Raw genomic sequence first — 26,702 nt, 5'->3', positions numbered from 1 at the left:
CTTCACTTTGTTATAGGTGCACTTTTCTGTGAGAATCTTGGTATCATATGAAAAATATTTTTATAAAGAGGGAGCTTTTCTGTCCCTCTTAAATATTTATAGCGTTGTCTATTTTTAGCAAAGGCAGTATTTTTTTTTTAGTAATATCTTGGTAAAACCTAGTTTAACAAAGAGCTGTTTTGCATTTGTGCTTTGCCTGTGAGATTTATTGTAAAGATTTAGCTCCAGTTTTCATTATTAGAGGCATTCTAATTCAGGTTTTGGTATACTGCAGCTTGTCTAGTTTTCATAGGGGGATTCTCTTTTAAAAAATAAGTGTAATTTAAGATTATTTGAAATATAACATCACATTTTTAAGAGAAAAGGCTTATTCTAAATCTCAGTGACACAGATTCCTTTACTTTCGACTTTGCCATTGCAATCATAGAGCACATTTTGCATGGCAGTTATTCATTCTATATAAGGTTTGGACTCTCTTTTGATATTCTGATTATAAGCAGTCAACGTTATTTGTATATTCTGTTTGTTAAATACAGATTTTTATATTGCAAAGTAATTATGACTGAGATTTCAGCATTGAATTTTCTCATTAGAGCCTGAATATTTTAAATATATTCCAAAGTAGTGTGATTCTTTATAAACAGCATCAATAATGATAACAATATATTTAGTATTTTTAGATGGTGTGTTATCTTTAGTGCTCTGAGAAATGAATGTACCTTACTATGAGTTCTTGCAAACCAGACCTGTACCTTGTGTTGAAACGTCTTTGGGTATCACTGGTCCTACAACATTACCCTAGAGCAACAGAGCTGCTGTTCATTTTCTTCTCTCAGTTCAGTCAATGTACAGCAGAGCCAGTTTAGAAAAGGTTGGCCGACGTTGTTATGTTTCTTTTTACTTTCCTCTGTGGTAGGTAAAATGTTCTACTTTATTGCTGTTTATAAACTATTAAAGCAACACCGATCTTTTTCAAATCAGTTCTCGAAGTTACCGAAGATAGGTGTACCTGGTATTTTCAGTAAAAATGATGTGACACTTTCTGTGTAAGTGACTGGGGCTTCATCTTTCTGCAAGTATGTTTAACTTTATATGTGGATGTTTATGAAAATAATTTCTTATTTAGCAGTGATGCTGTGAATGTTGTTCTCTTAAATGCAACTAGGGAGTACTTAGGGGTTGCTCTTGATTATAGATTACAAATCCAGTGACATTCAGGAGTCCCTGACAGGACTCTGTGTTTGGAGGACAACATTCTCTGACTTCAAGGGAGAGCAAATTGCTATTTTGTTGTCTCTTATATAAAGCAGGTGATAATGATCTGCTGCCACTGATTTTCACCTGCGTCTTTGGGAAAAAACAAGCAAACAAACAAACAACTCTAGTGCGTTTGTAAAGCTGTGCTCCAAAGTGCTGCTAAAATCATTCCAGGACAGTTTTCATAGTAAATAATATATATTCTTTTTTTAAAAAAAAAAATAAATATTAGGTAGCTTTATGGGGAGCTTTTTTTTTGAAAAAACAAGTAAAGCCATTCAACAAGACTGAGCCTTATACTTCTTGTATTATATCAATAACTTAATATTTTGCATCTATAGTTCCTAATCCCACATCTTGTTTGTCTCATTAAAGAAACCTTTCTCCGCTCTCTCTCTTATTCCCTCTCCTTCTTTCCTTATAGAGGTATATTTTGAATTGTTCTAGTGTACCCAGGGGTATGATGTCAATCAGTTTGACAGGACACTGATTTTGCTAAGATTAGATTTACCTAAGGGGTGATAAATTCTGTAGCAACTACTCATTTTGTTGCAGTTGCATTGCCTTGGATGGGAGATGAATTAAGATTTTTTGTTGTTGTTGAGGAGGCTTTCAGCCAGAGTGAAAAAAAGAGAATCTAAATGTGATCCTATGATCTCGATTCCTGAAGCACTTAGACTTAAAATAATAATATTATAAATCAATTAAAAAGTCACCGTCATAATGTCTGCTATTTTCTTTGGGCAGATTCATAAGGGTCAGTTGTACAATGGTATGATTTATTTTCTTATATCTCAAAGGTGAGCTTGCTAAGTCACCTTCCATGAATGGTTGTGCATTCATGTGGGTAGTTTTCCATTTTTAATTTTTCTTTTTTTCTAGATACTTTCTCTTGTCACTTATTGATGAATATCAGTTGCTATGAGCACAAAAGAACTATCTAGGTTCAGTTATGGAATGTCACCCTCTGAATTTTATGTTCCCATATAAAACCAATGGTACTATGAAGGACCTCGAGTTTATTTTTAGTAAATTCCCATTTGGTTAATCATTTTGCATCATTGTTGGAGTCTGTTTTTAGTAACTTCCTATTTGGTTAATCATTTTGTATCATTGTTGGAGTCTCTTCATCTATCTATTTGGATGTTTTGCCTCTGTTTCCACTTTCTCAGAAGTCTTAATTTGTCATTTGGATTGTGTATGTCTTTGTTGGCTATATGCTCTTTATGAAAAACCACTGCTTAATTAAAATTAAGAAGGGTTGATGACTTTTCTTTCTGTTTTTATTAAGTACAGCAGAAATTTAAATTACACCTGATACATGTGATCTAGTCCAAGATATATTTAGGGAGGCTAAATTCAATCACTGATAATAATTAATCTCTGGTTATCATTTTTCTTACCATATGAGAAATGCTTTGATTCCATTTAACTTTTTATTTTGTGGCAGCGGTGACTGTTATAAAATTTGAGATTCCAGTATTCTTAAATTAAAACCACATTCTATGTATTGTCTTACTTTCCTGTCTTTTTAAAATTGATTTTTTTGGTAACTAACATTTAGGAGAGACACTATAATTTTATAATTTATAAAATTAGGAATACTAATCGGATGGTAGGAAGTTAAAGTGAAATTAACATGAGTTATTTCCCAACCTTCCTAAGTTTCTGTGCTTAGCGCCAAGATTAGCCTCGCATTTGTACCTGAGAGGCAATGAATTTTAAAAGTATATAATACCAATTCCAGAAATTTTAATTCTTTGGCAGAGAATTTTCTTATAGCTGTGTATCTTTTTAAAATTTTTGAATACAGAATTAAAATGTCATGATAAAAGTCTATATAATGGAGGTGTCTTGACATTGCTTTTCCAAGGGTCTAACAAGGTATTTGTTGCTTTGCTTTTTTCTTACTTCTCCGGCCAAATCTCAATTTCTGGCTCTCATCACACATCCTGGTAAGCCTCCCGCCGTACCATCAGGGTCCTGGCCACTGCAAAAGATCTCTCCGAACTACACAAAGATATTCTCAATAGGCTCTGTAGCCAAGCGCAGCTTTTCTGTTGCTCCTTGGGATTAAAATTTTGGACGAAGACCCAACCTAGTCCACCAGGCAGAAGGATCACATTACTCCCTTCCTTTTCACCTTCCCCTCATCTGCCAAACACCCCAGGCAACAGCTAAGCAAAAGCATATTAAAACATAGACGAAGGGAGAATCATCTTTGTGTACTCACCCATTTTTGGCATTTTTATGTTTAGTGACTGGCCTGTCGAATTGGCATTTGTATCTGAGTCCCCTTTTGCTGTTGTGCTACCAAGTAGCTCATGTGTTAGAGGAAATGGAGAACAAGCAAATATTCAGCTAGTAGCCATGGTAATAAGATCTGACTGTGTTCCCTGCCCTTCATAGATTTTAACCCTAGATATTTGAAGTAAACTGCAATGCAGTCACCCGGATGTTATAATAAATGGCAGAGTCAGGGTTCCATCCCAGACTGAGCACTCCTGGATCCCTGCTTTCAGCCACCTACCACATTCTCTCTCCAGTGCTTTCCAGTTCCCAGATGTGCTGGCATCTTGTGGTCAACACCACCTATTCCTCTATCTCATCCTGCCGGGCCTGGCCTGTCCCAGTTATTGTGGGGAGGATATGGAAATGACTGTCAGGGAAAAGTGGAAGATTTGTTTTAAATTCTTAAAAACAAAACAAAACAAAACAAAACAAAACAAAACAATACCCACCTAAATATAATCCAGCCCCCAAGGAATCTGGACCTTTGAGAGGGGAATCGACTTGCGAAGTTTCCACTAAGAATGATAACTCCAGGACTGTAACCTAATACTTACATCAGAATTAGAAATAGTCAGTTATATATAGGAAGTCGATACTTGATTGAAATTCTAAATTTTTATTTGTTTTGAATGGACACTGTTGAAAAATCACTAAAATTTCTTTTAAAGGACAATAGAAATATTGATGGGTGAAGAATGTACCCATATCTTTGGGAAGGGCAGGAACAGGATTAAATTGGAATTTGCCCCTAAATTAAAGGGGAATGGGTGCTTTTTGTAAAAACTTTTATTGAATCAGTGAAGATATATTACTTTTTCTTTTTACCTCACAATGCCTTGTGGAGTCTATCTCGGTGTCAGCACTAACACCCTATCCTCTAAGAATGTCTGTGGAATATGGATTATTCAGAGGCAGGAAAATTTAGTTGAAGGGATATTTTATTTAGGTTACTTTTTTTCTTTGGATTTACTTGAGCTGAAATGAATTCACATGTGGAGCTCCATGTGAAGTTTCTTGTTTAGTGTGTTCTTCTTGGTCTTATTGTTTAACTTTCCTTCCTGGCTTTTATTAATGTATTTTAATGATATACATTTGTCCAGAAATGTTGGCAGCCAGCGCATTTTTAAAAGCAAAATAAAAATATTGAACAGTAATTTCCATCCTTATGAAGGACACAGAAATAATTTATATACAGTGACATAGTATTTTTACACTGCAAATCTGCTTGTGTTTTCTTTTTAAATATCATTTCTCATCTATATACTGTAGAGATGACAATAATGTAATGACTTCCTTAATATATGGCCTAATTTTCTCAGAGAATACTCTTATTTGAAAGGCAAAAAACCCTAAATAGCTTCCCATATGGTGGTAGCATCTTTCATATTTTTTGTCTCAAGGGTGATATTTTTTGTATGCATGTGTGATTTCTATTTGAAAACATTTGTTTAGAGCCTACCATAGAGAAGGCACTTAACCAAGTATTGTCATAGATTAAAAAGTGACTAATAATTTGGTCATTGCCTGTCAAGGAGTTTACCTTTTTGGGGGAGACATAAGTATAAACCTAAGAGTCAAAAAGGCAGAATTGCTTGCATCCTAAAGTAGAACTTCATTGGAAAGAGGAGGGAGGAAAGTTTTCTATTCAGTGGCATCCAGGAAGACTGAGAGAGCCTGCAATTCAATATTCAAGAATGTCTTAAGATAGTGATAATTAAACAAGTGGCAAGAGGAGACAACATGCATCAGAGATTTTGTGTGCAAGTCCACACTCCATAGGACATATTGTCAATAATTTACTGTTGATTTTCTTTCAACAATGTTTATTTATTGACATTTAGCATATATCTATTATATAGATATTCTGTCACAATGTTTTATTCCTTGCACCAGCTGGCTACTGTTTTGTAACAAAAAAAAAAACAATTTCATAAACAAGAAGTGTTTCTTTTTCCTTAATGTATCTTTGGGTTGACTAGAGATTGGCTGTTGGAAGCTGTGCTCATGTGCTCATGTAGGCTTGACTATGGATTTAGAGTCATTTTGGTCTGGTCTGGTCTACATGTAACTTATTCTTTTGAGAGCAGTACTCTGTCTTAAGCATGTTTTTCTCTTAGTGGAGTTTGGAGATGCTAATATAGACAGGTGGAATCAGAATGCCCCTTAAAGCCTAAATTAGAATTGCCACACTGACTTCCTAATGTCCATAAGCCAAAGCAAATCTCATGGTAATTCTCAGTAGTGGGTAAGAGATTATCCTACTCCCATGGAAGTGGAGGTGGGGAAAGGAATGATTATTTCTATTTCCTAATCTACCATAGTCCTCAAGTGACTGCCTCTTGCTACCTCCCAAACAATATTTTATTGATCACATTGGCTTTTAAAAAAATAGATTCCCTAAGAATTTAATAATAATTATTATTTTCTAAGTAAATCACGGCAAGACAGACACAATTGTCATACTACCTCCAATATTCTAACACACTAACAAATACACGTATAACTATACACACACACACACACACACCACACAACACATATCCCTCTATGATGTTATTAATATTATACAGATAAACAGATATAATATTTCCATGTACTGTGCTGCTGCTGTCCTAAATGATTGCACAGAACAATAGTTAACTGCAATTCATAGGGCTTATAATGTTAATCATCCTAGGAAGTAATTAGCTGAATGCCTTCTGTATGTTTGCTAGGCTGCCACCTGCATGACATGTTTTCCATCTGAAGGACACTCCTCTTGAAATCAGAATGCGCTAAACAGAGTTTCAGAAATTAGAGAAGCAGTCTCACTGGCACTGGAAACTAATCTGCCAAGTTTCCCAATGGGCAGATCTTCCAAAAATAAAACTCATCTAACTAGAGATTTTGGCTTTGAGAGAGATACTGAACAGGTTTATAAATCACGAACGCTTTGCATTTGTACAGTGCTGAAAGAGAAGATCCTGGTAGGGGGTCCTTTAACTGTAGTGCATATAGAACCCAGATCTTTGTGCAAGTGGAATATGCCTGCCTTCTCTCCTCCTCCTCCTCCTTTCTCTCTCTCTCTCTCACTCTCTCTCTCTCTCTCTCTCTCTCTCTCATTCTCCTCCTTTGAACTTTGACAGATCTTTCAAAACTAAGGCTACACGCTGATAATCATCAGCTCTGGCTTCAGTGATGGACTTCTAATCTTTTTCTTATTCTAAGACCCCTACCACACACCTCGCAGTAACTTGAAATACATTATACTCCCAGTGTGGTTGTAATATTATCATCTTATTATCACCAATTCCCTTGCATGGTGGCTTTGCTGAGCAGCTGTTTCACAGACAAGCCAATTTCTTTTAAGTATTGCTCTATCAGACTCTGAAACCAGTTCTACCAGAAGGATTCTTGGTCATGAATGTTAATGAGCAGACAAGTATCCTTTCTCTGACAGAGGCTCACTAATCCTTTGAGTAACTATGGGTGAATTACAGGAGAAATTTTATTTAAGTTAAATTGATCTGCCACTGAATAGAGAAAACTTATTTTCTTATTTTAATGAAAATCAAGAAAAAATATTTAATGGGGGTGTAAATTAGAGCTCCCTGGAAACATTTCTGTCTTCTGATCTGAGAACACAGTACCTCAGTGTAGACTGGTTTGACTGCAAAGTGTACATAAAGCCAGTAAACTCAGGATTTCTAGTGAGGCCTGATCTGCAGTGGGACAGTGGGAAATGGAGCAGAAACCTCTCACTCTCTCTCCGGGATCTGGTATCAAGAGATTCTTTACATTTTATAGTGATAAGGAATTGGGATACAAAATTATTTTTTCTTCTTCCCTTGAGCCAATGTAAAATTTTCCTTTTTTTTTTCAAACAAGTAGGATAGTAAAGCCATAAGAACAGCATTTGTACACTTTTTGTATTCAAGAATATGAGAGAAATAATTTCGGTGAACATTTATCTGAAATGATGTAATCATGTCCTGATGGAATCCTGAGGTGGGCAGGTAGAAAGGAATGAGATGGGCAGAAAGATGATCATTGTTGAAGCTGGTTGATGAGTCCTTGGGGAGTTCATAGAACATTCTGAGTTGTGTATAGATTCTGAATTTCCATAATAAAGAGACTTAAAACAAAGAGAGACAGCTGGCCTGCAGAGTGGCTCATGCCTGCAATCTCAACACTTTGGGAGACTGAAGCCGGCGGATCACCTGAGGTCAGGAGTTTGAGACCAGCCTGGCCAACATGACAAAACTCCGTCTCTACTAAAACAAATACAAGAATTAACCAGGTGTAGTGGTGCAGGCCTGTAATCCCAGCTACTCAGGAGACTGAGGCACAAGAATCACTTGAACCCAGAAGGGGGAGGTTGCAGTGATATGAGATTGTGCCACTGCACACCAGCCTGGGAAACAGAATGAGACTCTGTCTCAAAAAAAAAACAAACAAACAAACAAAAAAATGAGAGAGAGAGAGAGAGTGCAAGCGAGAGAGCTGAGTTGAACATATACAGGACTGAAGATAACCAGACTGTGAATCCATTCTACATACAGAACAATGTCAGCCTGTGTTGCTGCTCTAATTTTTTGTATATTCAACAGTAAATTACACAGAGCACATCATTTTCAAATTGCAAACCTGAACACAACCTATAAGGTTTTAACTCAGTTTAAGGCTACTTAGCTTATGTTTCCATCCAATATTTTATTATTATCATGCTGAAAATGACATCTTTAATCTATCCACATGAACAGGCCTGTTAAAATGATGCTTAATCTTTAAATCTCCTTGGTAAGTGTGATTGAATATGTTCAACTTTTGTTTGTAAGATATATGGACACCAAAATAAGGAAAGTATTCAAACCTGAACTTTGGCAAGATTCAGAAGACAATGTAATGTGTTTATTATCAAATGCATTACAAATAACATTTCCATATCATTTAGTTGTCATTCAGTGATTTTTTACTGAGTGACCAACACTAACATGAGCTCTTGGGGTTTGACATTTTTAACAAATGTGAAAAGATAGCTTGCCTAAGCAGTTAATTTTCTATCATTCTAAGTATTCCCTTAGGCAGGAACAGGATCCTGAACCTAAATGTGAAAGAAGAACCAGTGACCAGCTAAGAATAATTCTCTATGGTCCACAGTGCTCAGAGAAATGTTTAAAAATCACTCATCACAGTTTCAGAATGTGCCATTTGTTATTCTTGCCAAAGGTTTATTATATTCATTGAATGGACAAGTATCCTTGGGATAACTAGATATAGTAGTTTATGGTCTTCATACTGTTTCCTCCCTACCTAGTGGTCCAGTTGAATATAAATAACTTGAAAATGAAAAGCAAACTTTGAAGTAAGATAGCAGGAAATTGGGGCTCCAAGGCCTTCGAATGTTTAAAGAAATTGGATTTCTCCACGTCTTTTGTTTTATTTTTGGAAATTTATTTGCATGTTTTCTCCTTTTGAAAGAATAGTTCTGTGGTCATTACAGGCTTTAGTTCTCTCAGTCTTCTGGTCTCTTTCTCCTTAATGCTTCTGTAGTTGACACCTTATCATTTTCACTTGCTTAGTGTTCTTGTATTCATCTAAAAAATATGATCCACTGCCTATTCCCTGTTGAAGTCTAAGCTCATTAAGTTCAGAGATTAGGTCTTCCATTTCTATTTTATCTTCCTATACTTGACTTAAGATGAAGCATATTTAATAATGCTGCAGTGTTGTCTGACAATGGTAGCAACCTGTGCAGTCCCAAGGGCACAGACCAGTTAGATGAATTACTTATGTTCCTATAATAATTATGACAGAAGAAATAGGGAGCCTTGAATTCTCATTATCCGTTAACTCTTAGAGTCCATAAAACTGGAATTCATATGTGATATCAGTGGTATTGGTACCAGTGGATTTAATGGTACTAATTTTAAATTCCCTAGACAAAGATTGCCTTTACTTAGAGTAATAGCAAGTAGAGGTCCTTATCATAAAAAAAAAAAAAAAAAAAAACAGGGTAAGTATGTTTTTCTCTATTGCAAGTATGCACACACACACACACACACACAGGCATGAATAAGAAATGTTTAAGATATGCATGAGTTTCCTGGAGAATCAGTTAATATACAGATTACTGGGTTCAATACCAGAGATTATGATTCTTAGGTCTGGATTGAACTCAGAAAGGATCTCCTGTTCTGAAGGAAGTGTTCTCTACCCCACCACACTTATCACTGGCTTCTGGGGAATTGTTAGGTTAATTACCAGGATGTAGAGCTGGGGCATAGAAACTTGACAGAAGTTTTTGAATCTTTGCTCTGACATGTTAAGGTCAACCAATAACAGGTCTCCATATCTAAGGTGGCATTTAAGCAACTGTTGCCCATCAAATAATGACTTTTATACATGAACCAAGTTTCCCTTTTTTCCTTTCAATTTTGGCAGTGATTTATACAATTATACCCAAGATCAACAACTCATGTTATCTTTTACAGATGTATACCATGGATTTTTGCATTTTTAAATTTATGAATTACACAATTATTCTCCTTTTTCTCTTTATTTTCTATTTCACAGGACCTAACACATATTTATTTTTCACAATCTGTAAAATACTTTTTAATTTTGAGGTTACTTTTTTATGCTAGGATGATGCTTTTTGAAGCCAAGTATCTTATTTTTTTATTTTTAATTTTTGTGGGTACATAGTGTGTGTGTGTGTGTGTGTGTATATATATATATATATATATATATGGGGGGTACATGAGATGTTTTGGTATAGGCATACAATGTGAAATAAGCACACCATAGAGAATGTGATATCTGTCTCTCAAGCATTTATTCTTTAAGTTATAGGCAGTCCAAATATACCCTAATTTATTTTAAAATTAACTGTAATTAAGTTACAGTTGCCTGTAGTCACTCTGTTGTGCTATCAAATACTAGGTCTTATTTATTCTTTCTATATAACTATTTTTTTGTACCTGTTAGCCATCCCCACCTCTTCACCCGCCCCCCCACCCCTCGCCAATTCCCTTCCCAGCCTCTGGTAACTATCCTTCTACTCTCTATGTCCATGAGTTCAATTGTATTTATTTTTAGATCCTACAAATAAGTGAGGGCATATGATATTTATCTTTCTGTTCCTGGCTTATTTCACTGAACATAATGATCTTCAGTTCCATCCATATTGTTGCAAATGACTGGATCTCATCCTTTTTATGGCTGACTAGTACTCCATTGTGTAACTATATATATATTTTTTAATAGCACACTTTGATTCAAAAGTAAAGTATGCTTATTGTAGAAAACTTGTATAACTTAACTTGACTGTGTTAAAGGATTAAAATGACTTTAAATCTATGCCTAATTGAAGGAAAACTATCTGATCTCTAAGAATCTGGGATAGAGATATAATGTAAAATTATTAATATTTGGTATCATTAAACTTTATTCAAATAACTTCTGAAAAAAATAAAATAAGTTGGAAGTCTTAATGCCTGTGTTAAATAGTTTATAATTATAAAATGAAAAGTAGAATCCAGTCTCCGTGAGAGTAAGGGAACTTCCTATTTTCTGGCTGTAATATTCCCACCACATATACTTTATGACATTTTGTCAGTACAACTGTGGGCTACTTTTTCCGTAATTGAGTTGGTTGTCTCTATTTAGAGCAAAAGTAGAAGACTACAGCAATATAATTTTGAAGACCTGTGTAATATCTTATCATATATATTAAAAATAGGTTAAGGAAGTACTCAAATTCCTCCATTTAGTAATGATTTTAGGAAAGTAGAGATTTAAGGAAAATAAAAGCATATAATAAGAAATGTTTAAAATGTTCTCTCTGACCACTAGTCCAAGGTTTACTGACTTTGTCCCCTTGATCATTAGCCCAGCCAGGCTTGTCCTCATTCTCTGGACAGTGCCTGAAAACCTTTTACTAAAAGAGGTACTTTCTAGGATATCTACAGGCCTTGAGTGTTCCAAGTCCCCTTACAAATAGCGATTAGCAATCAGTCAGAAACTTCTGTCAGTTTCAAGATTTAGCTTCTGTCTGGTGCATAGAACTCCAGAATGCATTCTGAAACTGAAGAAGTTAGGAGGCCAATTTTAACTAATATAAGTTGTATGTATTTTTAAATTACTAACCACATTCCCAAACATATTGGTATTTTTTCTTCCAATGGCTGAGATTATTTTTCTGCTTTCTGATTCTAAATCAGTCATTTCTTATTTTTTCCCATATAGTTTCTAGATGCCTTAAACAGTCTTCAGTCTTTTCTTCATTCATTAATTCATTCTCCATAGTTCAGGAAGGGTCTTTATGACATTATGTTAAGTTTTATTTTTAAAAGATCTTAGCCATATAAATAGCACAGGCTTTGCATCTTGACAGACTAGGTTTCAAATATAGGAGGTGCATTGTATTGACAGAATGATCTTGTAAGTTTCTTAAACTCTCTGGGAAAAATTGTTTTTTCCTTTGTAAAATGAGTATAATACCTGTTTTCAAACTATGATGTACATAAAAAGCCTAGCATGAGTCTAGCAAAGAATGAGCTTGTAATGTATGAGTGTTCACTTCCCCTCTTCATCTATTTCATTGTCATAGTGCTTACTTTCTTACCCATAAGGAGCTGAAACTCCTACAGAGCCACTTAGATAAGAGCATAAATAACTGGAGTGCTGATTGGTACCATAAGTTAAAACGCAGATAAAATCATGGAAGAGAATGAAATTGGTTCATGACCAGAAGACCATACATGGCTTGGTGAAAAGACAGAATGAAAACCTTCTTGAAATTTAGGAAAAATTCAGAAATGTAGAAATATGATTGAAGACATGGAGATGTGGAATTATGAGTGATACAGGGATAACGCCATGTGATGAGACAAAGAAGGCCTGAATCAAAGTGGAGGGTACCCATTATTAAGGTCCTTGAATATGTTTCAAAAGTAGAAAATTAAGTCTGTTCCCCCAAAAATCAGTGGGTGTGCTTGTTTTATTTTCATTTCAATAATTGAATTGACTGTGGAGTTTGAAGTTATGTAGACAAAAATTTAAATTCCTGTTGAACAACAATTAACAGGTTTACACTGTGGGGTTTGTTGTGTTTAATTGATGGCTGACAGCAGGCATGTGGATTAGAGAGCAAAATGCACTCAGTTGATTCCATGTATCTTTTAGTGTATGTGTCTGTATGACACCATTTTTAAATAAACAGTGTGCTCTGGAGGGTCTATGACTGAGGTGGGTTTTTGTATGGACTATGTATGAGAATTATTTGTATGTAGCCTGCTACCGTGGTGGCCCTCCCTTCAAAGCACTTACAACAAATGTTCAGCAGTGATTGCAGGGAGTGGTAGGTTCAGGAGTAGACTTTTCCTGTCCTATGCTGTTCTACTTTTCAGGTTTATCACCAAAGTTAATATGAATTACGTTATCACAAAAATGGGCAAGTGCTTCATCCGATTATGAAAACGATCATTAAGTTGATACCTCTCAGAAGGCCATGTCATATATATCACATCTCAGTAAATGAAGTTAGTTGTCTTTCTATAATTTTCTCATGATAGTGTCCTGTTCGAATTTCAAAGGCAAATGTGTACTGAAATAGCTAAATTTCATATGTTATACTTTTAAAATATTGTATTTGTTTCAAATATCTTGCATAAAGTTTTTCCCCACAGCATTATAGACAAATATATAGGACAAGGATCCTACTATGGATGTTCTAACCAACAACAGTGCTGGGCACATAACTAATGATAATTGCCGAGTACATGTAATGAATTGAATTTTCTCAGTAACAATTTAGTACACAATTGACGTAGTATATGGATCACTAGGGATGGATGAATGCAAACAACTTCTGCGCTCAATTTTTTCAGATCATTGAAAATCCCAGAGCCTCCAGAGCTCTGTTGAAGTCTACTTTATAAAAAGACATGCATATTTACTTACTATACATTTATACAGTGTTTATTAAGTAGCTATTGATTGTTCATAGTTGCATTCTCAGCAACCTTAAATCCTCATAGAAAATGCACAATTCTTAAAGGCAGCTAACATCATCATTTGTTCAAATTATTAGGAATGGAGTGATACACAATTGCATGGTATACCATTGGCATGATGCCAAGGGTGAATGAAGGATGCATTGCTGGATGACATTTCTTTATCCTAAAGTTCACTAACTGTGGTTAATATTGAACCAAGTTTATTTGTGCAGTTTTTGAAGAGGCCAAGGTATTAAGATTCCTTAGAATAAACATGATCCAGGTATCACCTGCACACCTAAATGGATTTATTGCCAATGAGTAATGCTGTTCCTTCACTGCACAGTCTACACAGAAAATATCAGAACTCAATTTAAACTGGACAACAATCTTCTGATTGATTGAGTTTTTATTAAGGTCTCTTTGCTGGATTAATCTGATTCTTTTCTCTTCCTTTCCTTATCTGGATGAAACATATTTTAAGGGCCATTCATTTTAGATAAAGTTGAGGAATAGACTTTAAAGAAATTTAAAAAATAATAATATATTTGCAGTTAAGCCCTTGCCTGTAATCCCAGCAATTTGGGAAGCCAAGGTAGGTGGCTCACTTGAGCCCAGGAGTTTGAGATCAGCCTGGTTAACACAGCAAAACTGTATCTCTCCAAAAAAAACCACACAAAAATTAGCCAGGTGTGGTGATGTGTGCCTGTAGTCCCTGTTACTCTGTAGGCTAGAGGGGGAGAATCACTTCATCCCAGAACGTCGAGGCTGCAGTGAGCCACGATCACACCACTGCACTGTAGCCTGGTCAACAGAGTGAGACCCAGTCTCAAACAAACACACACAATATATTTGCCTTCTTTGTTAGGAATTTTACTGAATACTCAGCATAACCCTCTTGATTTTACAGGAACATAATAAGAGCTACCTTGATAACAAAACAGAAAATTGTTTTCTTGCTCATTCATGTAAACCCCCCAATTTGGCTTTGTTTTCTACTCTCTTGTCTGGTAACTTCATTTTTAAGCCTCTTTGTTATGTATTTGAATAACAATCAAGAAAAATGACATTGTCGTCAAGTACCTTAACCTCACGCGTGATGTTGCTTTAAAATAAGTAATATAATGAAAGAAAACAAGCACCACTAACCTTTAGAAAGGCTAAATAACTTGAGCGGTGAGGACTAATGACCTTTTTGTCTTCACAAAATATTTCTTTCCATTTAAACAAACATATGCATGTGGAGTAAACCATATTAATAGCCTACATTTCACATTAAATGAAGAACTCCTTTATTCTAAGTGATGATAATACATTTAAAGACTAATTAATGAATGTCTTCCACTGGAATAATAAGTTCTGGGAAAGTATCATATACTTTAAGCAGATTGGGAGTGAAGAGAAAGTTGCGTCTATGAAAAAATAAATTTTAGTAAGATTGATATGCATTTATATCAATAATTGCATACTATACCCGTATGTATATATATGTTTATGTATATAGCTCGCAGTTCTTATGTTCTAACACTGTTTTCTTTTCCATGTTCCCCAGGAAACAAAAATGAACATGATCCTAAATTACACTTTATATTTCACATTCGCTAATAGGACTGATATTAGGAAACAGTGCCAAATGTGTAAGAGCTGAGCAGTTATTTGAGTATTTGTTTGCAAAACAAGCCCAGGCTAATGGAGGATCATTTGTAGGAAGCTAAGTCATGCTGGGTGCTCATTACATAACTTAGAAAGACTCTCTAGTTTGCTTTCCTTCAACCCCCAGTTGGAGATAGTTCTATATGTTTCAATTAAAATCTCCATTTACTTCCAGCTGGCAACCTTAGTATCCATTCTACCAATAGGGACCAAAGGTCACAGGCTCCTGCCTGAGCAGACTTTTTAAGAAATATGCCATTTGCTTTCCTTGTGAAGATACCTTTGAGCCACCCGTAGCAGGCTTGAGGAGAAGCTTCTGAAGGGTCAAATTGCATGGGGACTTTCACCTTATTTACTGATGTAGCTTTGGTAGCTGTCGGTCCAGATGCTACAACTGCTGTTGCTTTGCGGATTGGGATTCAGCAGCAGCTGTTGTTCTTTGCTAGAGCATGTTTCTGAAATTCAAAATTTAATAGTCTGAGACCCTAGTCATTGAAAACTACGCTGAAAGTTAATTTGCTGAATCCAAGTTTATTTTCCTGCTAAGCCATAGTTTGTGATGGAGCCTTTCCCCTGTGATGCACAATAAAATGAAGAAAGGCCTTATTTAGTGCCATTACCAGACTCGAGCAGGAGAGAATGCAGTGATTACAGAGTCAGGCACGGGCTTTGCTGCCTTGTAATTTGGCCTTATTCACATTTTTCCCATTTTTAGAATTTCAAATCTAGATCCCTGTACTTTCCACCTTCATTGCATTTGGCAACCTGATGAAACTCCAGTTTCTCTATCTCAAAAGATTAAAACTGAAATTCTACCATGCAGAGGTACTGTGAATTAAATGAGATAATATACATAAAGCACTTACTATAATCTTTGACACACGATTTGCTTTTACTATTTTTATCCCACCCATATCACGTTTATAAGGGTTTTCTGATAAAGAAAAAGCTGATTTGTTTCCTTGGTTAATTTCTCAGAAAATTAAGTTTCTCGCCCAATAAATACAAAAATTCTTAATAGTCAAATCCTTATAGATAGTACTTGTTAAGTAATACTGTGTTCCAGGCACTATTTAGGTGCTTTATATGTGTTATCTTATTCAGCCATCACAAAAATCTCATGAAGTGGGTGACATCATTACTTTTTCTGTTTCAGTCTTGAGAAAGTTCTTACTTAAAAACATTAGGAATTTGCCTGAGGTCACATATTAGAGGCAGAGGTAGGACTTCATTCAGTCTATACCTGTTACCAAGCTCTGCTTTCTCCATAAGGAAAGTAAATCAAATTACCTTGGAATGAAATATTTCAGCTTTGTTTCTAACATTAAGTATTTTTTTGGTAATGGGAATCTCAGGTAACTCTACCATTATGGCTTTTTCCATTCCCTGGAATCTCTAATGGGGAGATGAATTTTTTTTTTTTTTTTTTTTTTTGATTCAGGGTTTTGCTCTTGTTGCCCAGGCTGGAGTGCAATGGTGCAATCTTGGCTCACCACAACCTCCGCCTCTCAGCTTCAAATGATTCTCCTGCCTCAGCCTCCCAAGTAGCTGGAATTAACAGGCGCCCACCACTATGCCCAGCTAATTTTTATATTTTTAGTCGAGACAGTATTTCACCATGTTGGCCAGGCTGGTCTCAATCTCCTGACCTCATGATTCACCTGCCTCACCCTCCCAAAGTGTTGGAATTACAGGCATGAGCCACTGTGCCCAACCGATGAATTTATACTTACAAGTGATAAACATTGTTTTGTGAATAAGTCTGTGTTTCGGCATTCTCACTTCGACAAGATTGGATATGATCCACTTAATTATAAAAAGGAATGAACCTTAAGCTTGACCTGTCCACATCAAGATAGACCTGGTTATAGATGCCACAAGTAAAACATGGTGGGAGGGTTGGGGAGTAGGAAACAGTGTTTGGGAAGCATAGCCACCGACAACAATCCAGCCAAGCAACCTATATGCTTGCAAAGTTAAAAAGAGTATCTACTGATATCCAGAGTTCCAGCACTTAAGATGCAGACACAAATGATATGCAAAGATGCACACAGACACAACTGACCCTTGGGGGAAGAAAACCCAGCCCTGGGCACAGAGGCAGGATCTCAGTTTAACAGTGAGTCAGAGGTCACATCTGTAGCTGGATGTGTGTAACCTATATGAAGATGAGATCTCAGACACAGAAACAAGACAGGGGACCAACTAGAATTGGCACTTAAGGTTGCAACTAAAAAGTGGCAAGTACTGTGTTAGAAAGTAGAAATTCTTGAGTCATTCCTTGCTAATGTCAAGAAAATCCTCTGGAGCCTGGGCTGTACCTGAAGATGGGAGTTGGAGAATTAAAAAAAGACTGATCCTGCCAGCAGAAAAGTCATGGGTGACTATTGTCAGAAAAGTATAAAAACTCTGTAGCATGGATAGACTTGCAAGTTGCCAGAGTTATATTCAAATGTATAAAATAGTTTTTATTTTTAAAAATTTTTTATGTTTTTATTTTAATAGTTTTTTGGGGAACAGGTAGTATTTGGGTTACATGAATAAGTTCTTTAGTGGTGATTTCTGAGACTTTGGTGTACCCATCACTCAAGCAGTATACCCTGTACCCAATGTGTAGTCTGATTTTTGAGACAGAGTTTTGATCTTGTTGCCCAGGCTGGAGTGCAATGGCACAATTCATTGCAACCTCCGCCTCTTGGATTCAAGTGATTTTCCTGCCTCAGCCTCCTGAGTAGCAGGGATTTCAGGCACCTGCCACCACACCCGGGTAATTTTTGTATTTTTAGTAGAGACAGGTTTTCATCATGTTGGCCAGGCTGATTTCAAACTCCTGACCTCAGGTGATCCACCCACCTCAGCCTCTCAAAGTGCTGGGATTACAGGCGTGAGCCACCATGCCCATGTGTTGTCTTTTTTTAATATAAAACTTAGTGATATAGTATGCTATGTATTTCCTACTTTTGCTCACATTTTTCACACAAAATTTTGTTGGAGATTTTATACTTCAGCTCATGAAGGAAATGGTATAGTTCATGATAACGTTACCATTAAGACTAAGGATAAAATAATTAAAACTTGTAAAGATTCTATAAAACCTAAAAAAATTACCCTTTATTTCATTACTGTGCAACATTTTTCTCTTAATCCTAGTAAATGTCGTGTAAACTTTCTGTGCACTCTAATCTTGCTTTAAATGTCAGCAGATATTATATTTGTATATACATGAAGTAGCAATATATATATAGGCAACTGGTAATGGTATTTGATTTGGGGAATGAAAATAGTCTTTGGGAGCAGTAATGAGAGGAAAGTCCTTTTATACCTTTTGAATATTTAATCATATATATAAATTACGTATTACACCATTTTAAAGAAGAACGACGCGGCAATGCTAAAGAAAACTGAAAATCTTCAAATTCAGTTCTTTATAAGATGCTAGAAGCAGGTTGTTAAAGCCTTTGCTTTTCTACACCCCACTTTCAATTTAAAAGTGACCATATTCACGTCAAAACCGATGTTAAAACACTTCTAATTTCAGTGAAATAAGTTTATTTTTTCCCTTCCTCTGAAGAACACTTTTTACCTTCTATGAAGTGAATGACTTTGACATTTGGATGTTGCACCATTCCTTTTTAAAGTATGTTTTGTATATGAATTACTTCCAGGAAAAGGTCAATTCAATGTTTAAAGATTTTGCATATAAAATAAGATAACTAAGACATACCTCTTGGGAATTGTCTACTCCTCACCCCTGTTATTAATACCCTAAGTCTATTTGTTAATTCTCTACTGTTGTTTTAAATATTTATAAATTTCTCTTTTTCTGTGCTGTTTCAAAATATAAACTTAGTTTTTCTTAACCTGAAACCTTATATAGTTATTATATATATATATATATATATGCATTCCCTCAGAATGTAGCATTTTTGTTGATTTCTGTTTTTCAACATTGTTAAAATACTGGATTTCATTGTAATTTGCCTGCAAATCTCTGTCTTTGTATTCAGTTTTTACTTCTCTCACATGCCCCCAGTTTCATAGACCATGAACCTGACTTCAAGGCCTTTATCTTCCAATGACCTGGGTCTCCATTTCTATGTTCTGCCCTCCCTTTATCTGTTGTCGGGAGGGAGGAGCAGCATTCAGTGTAGCACTGCAATTTTCGACTTCAGTTGTATACCTCCTCCACCTCAGCAGGTGTTGGCCATTCGCAATTGCAAAAATGAAAAGCGTGTAGGGAAAACACAGAAAGAAATGTGTGGGGGACTGATTCATTGCTATACGGCAGCATTTTAACAAGAAGCTTATTTCTTGGATAAAGGAACATGTATTCTTTGGATTAACAAATTTAAACTTCTCATTCAACTCTGCCTTTTCCAGTAATTGAGAGTATCTTGATCATTGTTTCATTAGGAAGTGTCTGCTTTCTTGATTCTCAAGGATGTCATTGCTCAAATGGGCTTTGAAAAAGTATATTGATATTTCTTTTTATCTAAGGACCCTCCGAATCTTTACAAATATAGACGCCTTAAAAACACATCTGGTCAGTGTAGCTGCTTCCGTGAATTAAAAGAGAAATTAACAACAAAAAAATACAGTGAGTGAAAACCTTTTGATGATACATGGCCTTATGGCTGATCTAAGACCATAAGCAGATAGTAAGCAGCTCCTACCTGAACATAAGGCACTGCCATCTGCATTTAAGAGATTGGAGAAATAAAGAGGCAGAGATGTGCTGTAAAACTTTTATATTTCCTTGTAATAATCATGCTGCAAGCCACTGATAACTGCAAAAGCAGTAACCACCTAAATATCATTCAGTATCTTATGTAGATATTTTGATAGGTACTATTCTTTCAAAGTTAAGTCCTTAAACCGTGTGCTAATGAAACATGTTGAATATTGTTAATATTTTTATATAAACAGCATTTTTTCATGACAGTGTCAAATAAATTTCACCTTATTAAATATGGTAGTGCTCCACTGGTACACTTTTAGAAAGTATTTATTAATTCAGCACGTTTAGAGTATCCCTCCTTCACTTCAGAGAGGCATGTTTAGGTGAGTGCAACAAAATGAATAATCTAGTTGTCAAGTTGGAGACAGTCTTTATTTTGTTGTTTGCTTGTTGTTTTTTTTTTTTACTTTTTCTTTTTTAATTATTATTATACTTTAAATTCTCGGATACATGTGCAGAACGTGCAGGTTTGTTACATAGGTATACATGTGCCATGGTGGTTTGCTGCACACATCAACCCATCATCTACATTAGGTATTTCCCCTAATGCTACCCATCCCCTCCTCCCCACCCCCTGACAGACAGGCTCCAGTGTGTGATGTTCCCCTCCCTATGCCCATATCTTCTCATTTTTCAACTCTTACTTATGAATGAGAATATGCGGTGTTTGGTTTTCTGTTCCTTTAGTTTAGTTTGCTAAGAATGATGGTTTCCAGCTTCATCCACATCCCTGTAAAGAACATGAACTCATCATTTTTTATGGCTGCATAGTATTTCCATGGTGTATATATGCCACGTTTTCTTTATCCAGTCTATCATTGATGAGCATTTGGGTTGGTTCCAAGTCTTAGTTATGGTGAATAGTGCTGCAATAAACATGTGTGCATGTGTCTTTATAGTAGAATGATTTATAATCCTTTGGGTTTATATCCAGTAATGGGATTGCTGGGTCAAATGTTATTTCTATGTCTAGATCCTTGAGGAATTGCCACACTGTCTTCCACAGTGATTGAACTAATATATACTCCCACAACAGTCTTATTAGCAATTATAATAACAATACAATGTGTGCGATAATGACACACAGGCCGTATTCTGGAAGCAATGAAGATGAAGTGACTACCTTGTTTGTTTGAGTCAAATGAGTTCTTAGCAGAGCTGATGGACTCTATTGAATTTTAGCATAAGAAGGGCAATTTAGTAGGAGTTAAAGATTATTCAAAGTAGAGGATAAGGGATAAAATATGCAATATTTTAAAGGACATTTGGCCCCTACAACTTTTTGTTAGACATAAAATAATCTTGTTAGCCTATTGTTCTATTGAAACATTCTTTAGGAAATATTTTGTATTCCAAACATTTTGAATACACTACATTCTTTTAGATTAGAAATTTATAGGCCAGGCATGGTGGCTCACGCCTGTAATCCCAACACTGGGAGGCTGAGGCAGGCAGATCACAAGGTCAAGAGATCAAGACCATCTTGGTCAACATAGTGAAACCCCGTCTGTACTAAAAATACAAAAATTATCCAGGCATGGTGGCAAATGCCTGTAATCCCAGCTACTTGGGAGGCTGAGGCAGGAGAATCATTTGAACCCAGGAAGCGGAGGTTGCAGTGAGCTGAAATCACACAATTGCACTCCAGCTTGGTGACAGAGCAAGACTCCATCGAAAAAGAAAGAAGAAAGGAAAGAAAGAAAGAGAAAGAAAGAAAGGAAAGAAAGAAAGAAAGAAAAGAAAAGAAAGAGAGAGAAAGGAAGAAAATTTATATATCACACACTTCTTTTAGATTAGAAATTTATATTGCAGTACATTGCTTCTGAAATTTCAGTACATTGCTTCAGTTAAATTTTACTCTATTTATTGTTAGAATAAAACTGTCATCTTAGATTGGTCAATAGATATTTAATTTATAAGCAGAGAAATTAGGTTATTTAGACCTAGATATTCTATAGAAATTAGTGGTTCAGCTGGTTTGGTGGCTCACCATGGAAATACAAAGACTCACTGTTCCTTTGACAGTTCATAAAATGCCACGCTCATGGTTTTACCCCACCATGGCCTATGATGAGCAACTCAGTGTTCTAAGGGAGACCAATAATACAGATTCCTTAATGGTGCTATTTATAGGTGATATGTTCTAGTTCGTCAACATTAGGACACTGGAAACTTTCTATAAGTGAATGGCATTTAACTGAGAAGATAAGTCCATTTGAGTGTGTCTTTCAAGATGCATCTTCTAAACTTGGAAGGGATTCAGATATTCCCTTCAAAAGTGTACCAGTTACCTCCATTTACCAAATAATAGGCTGCCTGTATTTTTTATTCCACTTTTAGAAATATTCATTGTGTCTTTTTTTAACTATGAGATTAATATTAAATCTTATTAACTAGGGAAAGATAAGCATAGCTCTCTTTGTAATTGTTATGTTCCAGCATGCACTCAGCCCCACAAAACTTTTGACTTTGATGGGCTGAGCACATGCCCAATATGGTTTTGATTACATAATATTGATTATATTGAACGGATGAGCAAATATCTCCCTTGGAGATGTCGAACTCAAGAGCAGTAGATGGTTTGGTAGAAGTGAAGAGAAGGACAAACTCTATGAGACTGTTGTATACAAATATGAGGTACAAAGAAGGGAGAAAGTTAAAGGGAACAGTCACTGGGGCAGAGACCATAAAAACAAAGCAGTGAGTAAAATAGAAGATATTCAGAGTTGAGAGCTGGGCTGTACTGATGTGAACATCTAGCTATGTGTGAGACCTCTTTACATCCTTAAAACAAAACTCTACAACTTAAAGCAACCTGAGGCTGTCTCTGTGTTGCATACTAAAAGAAGATCAGCCATCCAGTTTAATTACATAGTACTTTTCTTTATTGCATTAATTTCATCAGTATTTCTAAAACAAATGGTTCTCTTATTATCACCTTTGGACTAGAATCTGTGTTTCTTTGCCTTTTCTTTTTTTGGTTTTATCTGTGCCTTTTTATTTTTTAGTTTCTTTGCCTTTTCTTTTTTTTAGTTTTATCTTATTTTTCCTATATTTTTTAGTTTTTATCTATCTTTGCCTATTCTTCTTTTAGTTTTATTGGAGGTAGATGGAGGACTGGAGAATTGCAAAGATAGGGAGAGTACCTTGTATTAAGTCCAAGCATACCTGTCACTACCTCCAGTCCTGGTGTGCATCTGCAGAGAATGCTTTAGCATCTGGGTAGAACATAACACACGACTTTTTCCAAGGATCTTAAGGCTGGTTCTGTTTGAAATATTTTGATACCTTCATTTATACAGAATGGATTTTGAACCTACCATAATTATAGACCTGAACATGATATAGTACTCTTTATTCCTGAAAATAAATAAGATTATAATTAACTGTGGGATCATTAATGGACTAGAACACTAGTAAACAATTAAGAGGGTTAACACAATGTAACAGAGCACTTGTTTGGTTCATACGTCATTTGGTGCTTGTACTTAATCACGTGACCCTAAGATGTCATTTAACTTCTTTGAGCCTCAGTTTCCACACTTCTCACTTGGGGATAATGTTAATGCATATAAAGAAATTCATGTATGTGGCATTAAAGAGAATTTCAATCAACTTCCTATTCTTGATATGATCACTGATAAGATTGAACTTGAGAAAAAACAGAAATCCTCATTTTTAAAACTCGCTACTCAAGGTAAAGTAAGCCAGAGTAGGCAGTGACCAGGAGCTAATGAACATCACTTCCCATATGGGGGTAGGTCACTGTCCTAGGATCTAGGGAATTTGTTTCCTTAAGAAAACTAAGTTATCTTAATAACTAATATTAATAATTATAACTCATTAATATCAAGAAGAATAGAGAAAAATCTTTTTTCTTTGTAAAATGTTACTATATTTGTACACTTTTTGAACATGACATTATGCCTTATGAATCATTTCAAAAACTATAGGTAATAAAGTTACAAATTATAATAAAAATATATTCATAATTTCTGTTAAAATATCTTATATGAATTTATATATTTGAAATACCTTCAAAATATCAAATATTTGCATACTGTACCCTTTGGACACAATAAGGACTACCCATGATATTAATTGAATTGATCATTACTCATTGTTAATCTCTGGGCTATCTTAAGATTTATTTTTGTAAATATACCACATTATTTAATGTCACTGAATATTTTGATGGTGCTGTTCAAATGTCAGATAACTGCCAAAGTTCTAGGGAAAGCTAGCTTTTCATGCATATTTAAGTTTCCAATGTACTTCAGCTTATCATAAAGGTATTGCCATTAATCATATACCTTTGCAATATCAGTTATATCTGAAAGAAGGAATGTGCAGTAGAACATGAGGCATAAATATCTATAATTCTGTATTATTGACCTAAGTTTAAACATATACACATGAATGCTGGTGTTCTTGGTTGTAGTGGGTTGAATTTAATTACTTATTTATTCCTTTGTCGTCATCAGTACCCACTAGTGAATACCTACCTTAAGTAAATCTGCTGCTTGTTTATCAATACATGGCAAAACACCAGCATTATGGCATAGATGTTTTTGTATTATGCAGATTTGCCATATGAACTTTCAAAAGGCAATTCTGATGACCGTGCCATTTGATGTTATATAAATAGTCATTTTCGAACTTGAAAATGTGAAGATGAGAGACAGACAGAGAGAGCATATACTAGGCATCAAGCACTGTATTAGGAAAGTTAATGTTTTCTGTTCTGCCCTGTGAGTAGGTAAAGCAGAAACAGAGTTGAGTGAGTAGAAATCATAGGAAATAAGATCTCTACACATGACAAAAAACTTTTTCACAAACTTATGGCTGCCTTTGGAAATTCTGAATTTGCCAACATTGGACACGTTTACAAAGACACTAGATTTGTTTCTCAGGTATGTTGTAAAGCAGTAGTTTTCAGATTATTTGTAAAATGAAACAATTCTTTCAAGTGGAATATAACACAAAAATCCAATTTCTGATACTGAGAGAAATAATAGAACATAAATATAACTTTATCTTATAATTAATATTAATGATAATTTACCTCCCTATAATTCAATTATTGGTTTGATGAGAATCCTGATATTGGTCTCCAGTATGTTGAAATCTGGGATTTAACATTTTTCAGTGTGTATAGTGTTTGTCTTATGACATATGTTTTTAAAGAAATTATGAAATACTAATCAAGCATTTGGGTCACCTATGAAGTCCTTGAATATTGTTCTAATATCAGCGTTGCAGAAAAAAATCCTGCCCTGTATTGAGTGGAAGAGGTAACAGGGAGATCTAGATTTAGCTCATCACTGCCAATTTTCTCTAACATTCTCCTCCCAAGACCAGCTCTCAGTGCACACATAGGCATACATGTGCATCAGCACACATACACACATGCACACTACTTAAGGCTGCCCTAGTTTGAAAGCTCTAATTCTACTGATTAACTATCCATACATGAGAATTAAATTTAGAATGTTTTCATTTAGGATAAATTTGCATGGAGGGAAATCTTGTTTTCATTATCTGAGCTGAAATTGGTTCACTTAAGATTGTAATATACCAGAAAATCAATATTAAGAATTTGTTTTATATGATTTTATGCCTCTTACAAATTTATAACTTCCAGAAATCCATTTACTTTACAATCACTGTTTCAAGATGTGATATTGTAGTTGGTAGCAGAATCTGCATAAAGGAACTAGCGAGACTATTGGGAAGAATTTAACTATTTTGATTTAATGATGTGACTAAAATTTATTTTTTAGTCTTAATAAAGTGTTGCAAACTCTAATTTCTGATTAACACATTGGTTTTTTTTTTTTTTTAGTTAAGCCCTTCACATGGAATAAAATTTGAAGATCATGTGATGATAACCTCTCATGCACAGTTTTTCCACTGCCTTTGCTTATTTAGGTATTTTCTTCGTATTTTAAATGGGAAAGGGAACAGAGGTTTTGGATGACTAGATACTTTTCTACTGAATGAGCACATGATTCATTTTATTTACAAATTAAACTTCAGAATATTATTGATTTGCTGGTATCACCTTTGATACTACTTTAAAAAAAACGATTTGATATTTCAAAAGCCTAGTTTTACCTTCAGTGTAACTCTGCAAAGTGGCATTATTCTTGTCACTTTAGAATTGAGATAATTGAATCTTCAAACTATAGCTGGGCCAGGAAACTCAATCTAAACCTGAATCTAAGGCTCCTTCCACTGGTCCACTCTTGTCCCAAACTTACACCATTTTTTCATCATTAATGTCGATTGGATTCAATCCAAGGAAGCTAAAGACTTTCAGGAAGCCCTTTCAGCGGTCTTTTGTGTACTACTAAAGGATGTAGGTTGGGGGTTTATGACTCTTATGCATTTGTGGTGGTTTTTATTTTTAACTTATGGGAGAGTTAATTCATAATTTAGAACCATCACGTATGTACCTTTTTGGATTAGAAATGTTAGAGACTCTTGGGGATAAAAAAGAAACAAATGAGAACTTGGAATGATGTATACCAGTGGTCCTCAAACTATGGTTCCCAGATCAGCAGCATCCACATCACAGGTAACTTGTTAGAAGTACCCATTCTTGGGTCCAATCCCAGATCTGCTAAATAGATACTCCTAAGGGTATGACCCAGCAATCTATGTTTTAACAGGCCTAATGATTTTGATGCAGGTGACAGTTTGACAAACACTGCTATAGATTCTTAAGCTTCAAGGAGTATTTAGAAACTTACTGTTATTTCATAGAAAAATAAAAACTA

General features: G+C 35.3%; 1 protein-coding gene across 2 annotated transcripts in view; it reads left to right on the top strand.

The window, feature by feature from the left end:
* Positions 1-26,702, top strand: part of GPC6 (glypican 6) — a 1,165,513-nt gene that overhangs the window by 303,411 nt on the left and 835,400 nt on the right. The gene's annotated exons all lie outside the window — the stretch shown is intronic.

Source organism: Aotus nancymaae, unplaced genomic scaffold (assembly GCF_030222135.1).
Source record: "Aotus nancymaae isolate 86718 unplaced genomic scaffold, 86718_ANA_hifiasm-v0.15.2.pri h1tg000048l, whole genome shotgun sequence".
In the NCBI taxonomy this organism is placed as follows: domain Eukaryota; kingdom Metazoa; phylum Chordata; class Mammalia; order Primates; family Aotidae; genus Aotus; species Aotus nancymaae.
Note: the sequence above shows the minus strand (reverse complement) of the source record. Positions and strands in the feature narration are given on the sequence as shown.